At 38.3% G+C, this 4,686-nt stretch overlaps 1 protein-coding gene across 1 annotated transcript in view; it reads right to left on the reverse strand.

Moving 5' to 3' along the window:
• dpp10 (dipeptidyl peptidase like 10) overlaps positions 1–4,686 on the reverse strand; it is a 151,007-nt gene that overhangs the window by 111,366 nt on the left and 34,955 nt on the right. Inside the window, exon 4 of the mRNA XM_014026070.1 lies at positions 3,490–3,546. The gene's annotated coding sequence lies outside the window, so the exon portion shown is untranslated. The remainder of the gene's footprint in view (positions 1–3,489; positions 3,547–4,686) is intronic.

Here is a 4,686-nt window from a genome sequence, read left to right on the forward strand (position 1 = left end):
TGTTTGCAGATGTTTATGGAACAACTTCCTGTCTGTCTGCAGATGTTTATGGAACAACTTCCTGTCTGTCTGCAGATGTTTATGGAACAACTTCCTGTCTGTCTGCAGATGTTTATGGAACAACTTCCTGTCTGTCTGCAGATGTTTACGGAACAACTTCCTGTCTACTGCTCTAACTTTAAGTTACTGTATGAGCTGTTGTTTGATGGTTTGTCCCTTAGCTACTTTTTAGCTAGTTTAGCTTTTAGCCTTGTTATGCTGGTTTCAACTTTCAGCTAGCTTTCTGATCGTTTTAGCTTTTAAACTACAGTGTTGCTAATAGCTTTTAACAGTAGCTGCACTGGTTTTTATCTTTTAGCTACTGCTTTGATGTTTTTAACYAATTATTTTAAGTTTCATTTTCAGGTCAGCTAATTTTGGTTTTGATCAACTGTTTAGCCAAGTTTAGCTTTTAACTCTGGTTGTACTGGTTGTACTGGTTTTTAGCTTTTTAGCTACGGTTTTCTGTATTGCCAATGTGAGGTTTTACCCTTTGCTAATTTTAGCTCCTGTTCTGATTGTTTTAAGAACTAAAACTTCAGCTGTCTTTCGGCTTGTTCTCTGTATTTGTAAMAGAACTTCTTCAGAAAGGTGGAATTATAAAAAGTGTTGTTGTTTCTTTAGCTGCTGTTAGAAGATGAAAACCTCGTTAAGAACCAGCAGATAATTGATCTTCAGCTTCAGACAGATTGGACTTATTGTCTTTCAGACAGACTAATGAAGTCCTGGTTCAGCAGGGAACTGGATCAGACCCCCAACACGGGGGATGTGGGCGGGGTTTGGACCAGCTCTGGTTCTGGGACTCGCAGAGAAGCGGACTCTTTGAAGCTCGACAGAAGACGGGAAAGAATCAATTTAGTTCYGTTTGCTTTGAAGAGAAAATAGCTGCTGGAGTCTTCGACGCCACGGGACACAAAGACYCGTCCCTCTTTAGTCTTTGTTGTGGAACCACAGCCGAAGATCTGCATCTTTTTACCCACGACGAGGTTCGGCAGAAAAACATGATTCCTTTCATGTGGAGGCAGAAATCCCAGCATGCACTGGGGCGTTCTCTACCTGACTGTCCCCTTCGTCTCACAGCCTTTATGACCTTTTCCCCGCTCGTCGTGATGAGGCGGGGTCTCGCAGAGACACTTATCGGCTCCCTGATTTCACGGGTCGTTGTTTTTAGGGGTTTGCTCACCTCACAGCCGAAATGAGATTTTAAAGAACGCTCAGCTGCAGCTGAAGGTTTCGGCTGGAAGAGAATTTACCTTCAGCAGGAAGAGAGTTCGGCTTCTATTTGTTTGTTCTGGAGAAGAAAAATAAGAAGGAAAACAAAACCACATGCTAAATAAATGCTACTGTGCTTCGGCTGCTTTCCGTCACTGCACTAATGAGCCAACGACACGTTTAATCGCCTGATATGAAAAAAAAAACAGCTAAAACTAGAGAAATTGTGTTTTCCGAGAACATGCTGAAAGACTGCTCAAGTTTGACGAAGAAGCAGAGACTTAGCTAGAAGCTAAATGATGCAAACACTATACAAGCTGGAAGTTACAAAATGCTAGTTTTAAGCTAAATGTAGCTAAATACCATTGAACAGTTGCAACRTATTAGTTGAAGGACAAAAAGTAGCAAATCCCACTAAATCCATGGTGTGTGAACAGACCTGGAACCAGCAGCTGCATCTCCTGTAGGCTTCATGAGAAGATARATAAAAACATATAATGAGAGTAATAACTCACTGGGTTTATAAATGAAAGCTGAAATGTTTGAGAGAAAACAGAAATAATTACTGAGGGAGGCAGGACGACCATAAACACACTGAAGAACCATCAGATGATTAATAACAAAAGCAGATTTGAAACAGTTCAGTTATTTCTTCTGCTTCTCCATCAGTTTTTTCTGTTGGGGTCAAAGGTCGCGAGGTTCTTCCCGTTTCCTGTTTGAGTTTTCTCTAAGGTCATTTAGATGATATCCAGCTCTGCAGACTGTGAACTATTTTAGCTGTTAATAAATCAAAATTAAAATGTTTTTTTTATTCACAAACATTTATCCATAAAATGTATTCAGATTTCTTCCTTTTTTTAAATCTTCTCCAGTAAATTATCGATTATTGTTTTGGCTAATTTTACCTATTAGCTAAAATTTACTGCTTTTGGCTAGCTTTTCTGTATTTTTAGCTTCTAGTTAGCCTTTTTTATTTTCTAACTACCCTACCGATACTTTAACGTTTAGCTATGATTTATGCTACTGTAGCTTCTAGCTAATGCTACTTTAACATCTAGCTATTATTATTTCCATTTTTTTAGCCCCTAGCTACCATTTTTTTCTACTTTTGTCTAGCTGTTTTTAGGTATTTCAGCATCTTTTATTTGGCTACTTACAGCGGGTAAAATAAGTATTGAACACGTCACCATTTTTCTCAGTAAATATATTACTAGAGGTGCTAATGACATGAAATTTTCACCAGATGTTGGTAACAACCCAAGTGATCCATACATACAAAGAAATCAAACCATAAATGTCCAGAAATGAAGTTATTTGTAATAATGTGGAATGGCACAGGGAAAAAGTATTGAACACACACTGAAATTTATCTAATACTTTGTACAAAAGTATTGGGTTGTTACCGACATCTGGTGAAAATTTCATGTCATTAGCACCTCTACTAATATATTTACTGAGAAAAATGTTGACGTGTTCAATACTTATTTTACCAGCTGTATCATCAATCCAATATTTAGTTACTTTAATTTCAAAGTATTAATTTTGCTACTTTAGCTTCCATCTATCATTTAACATAAAGCTATTATTTTTTCTGTTTTTAGCCAACATTTGGCGATCAGAGCTAAAATTTCCTTAATTTTAGCTCTTAGCCATCATTTTACTATATTTCACTACAAGCTTTTGATTTGCTAATTTTAGCTAGCCTTTGCTGCCTTTAGCTGAAAGCTAGCCTTTTAAGCGTTTTGCTACATTTAGTTTTAGTTCAAGTTTTGTTACTTTCATCTTTAGTTCAGGTTTAGCTCGTTCAGAATATTCTAGCAGTTAGCTCTCAGCGTTCATGCTGTTTTCTCTCCATAAAATACGTCTGTAGTTTTGGTATCCCTCTGTCTGCTGCAGGTAAGACACTGACTGCTCACACCTACATAAACAGCCGAAGCTGCTTTAGTTTCTATAGGGATGATCCACGAAGAGAAAAGCACTCATGAAAAACCCATTTTTAGTCTCTGCGGCTCTACGCAGCCGGAGACGGAGCGAGCTGAAAAAGCAATAAAGTTGTTTAATGTGGGACGCCGACTAACAAGATGGAGGACGGAGCGGAGCGGCGCCTCATCTGTCATCCTGAGACAATTAGAAGTTGTTTTGTTTCACTCTGCAGGCAGCTTCCTGCGCGCTGTAACGAACGCCGCAGATGATTCATAAAGGATTCTTGGTCTGCAACATGGTGGACCCAGAACTCACCTGATCCCTTCAGGTCACGCCCCCAGGGTTTAATCCAGCAGTTCATCAGAGTCACACCTGGACAGAGCAGGAATCTTTTATTAGTAGACCAGATAAAAATTCTGGAAATATTTTAAATAAAAAACTTCAGTTTCATTTCATTTATTTGCTGACCCCGGGTTAAAGACCTCAGAGACATGTAGGGACTAACTGTCCAAACATCAGTGGAACCTGCTCAGCGTATTAATAACAATTTAAATATCGTCCATTTATTTTATTTTTTTAACCAAAAACCTCTCCAGGCTAGGAGGATTTGTGAAGATTACTTCTCTTCCTGCATCAGTAGATTCTGAAATCACTGATGATAAAAATCATCATCTTAAATTTGAATGAATCATCAGTCATTTGATCAAAGCAGCTGATTAATTAAAGCTTTTGATGGAGAGATTAGACTGATTAACCTAATCTGTGTGCTTTTAAAGTTTAATTACTGAATGCTCCCCAGGTGTCCTGGTTCATGTCACGCTAACTTTTTATCTTAAAAACACTTTGTTCTGTCAGGAAAATACAACTACTGTACAAACCGTCACGAGAAAGATGATTAAACGATCAACAGGAGGGTTAAATCTCACTCACATGCAGATATTTAAGTATTCAGCACCACAGAGAGTCTAATTTACCGGAGGTGATGCATTATTTATAGATAAGAGCACTGCACCTTCATTACCGTTATTAACGGTAATAAATACTTGTTGTTAGCAGCCCAGGGTGTCCTCCTCCTCCTCCTCCTCCTCCTCCAGATCATAATATTCACTGCAGCGCTGACAGAGACGAACACTTTCAATAAAAGACTGAAGGTGATCGAAGTGATCCGTCTCATCTTGAGATGTAAACATTTGTTTGTTTTTTTTTGTTTGTTTTGTTCTTTTTCTCTTATTTTCTTCAAAATCTTGTTTACAAACTGATGAAGCTTAAAGGTTTCAGTTTTTTTGCTGCTGCAAACCATTTATAAACACAGATGTCAATTTATTGGCTCAAACTCTGTTAGCTATGTGCTAACCACAGGTGTCTTTGTTAGCACAACTCTGTTAGCTATGTGCTAACCACAGGTGTCTTTGTTAGCACAACTCTGTTAGCTATGTGCTAACCACAGGTGTCTTTGTTAGCACAAAATCTGTTAGCTATGTGCTAACCACAGGTGTCTTTGTTAGCACAACT

This window comes from Austrofundulus limnaeus, unplaced genomic scaffold (assembly GCF_001266775.1).
Source record: "Austrofundulus limnaeus strain Quisiro unplaced genomic scaffold, Austrofundulus_limnaeus-1.0 Scaffold523, whole genome shotgun sequence".
In the NCBI taxonomy this organism is placed as follows: Eukaryota; Metazoa; Chordata; class Actinopteri; order Cyprinodontiformes; family Rivulidae; genus Austrofundulus; species Austrofundulus limnaeus.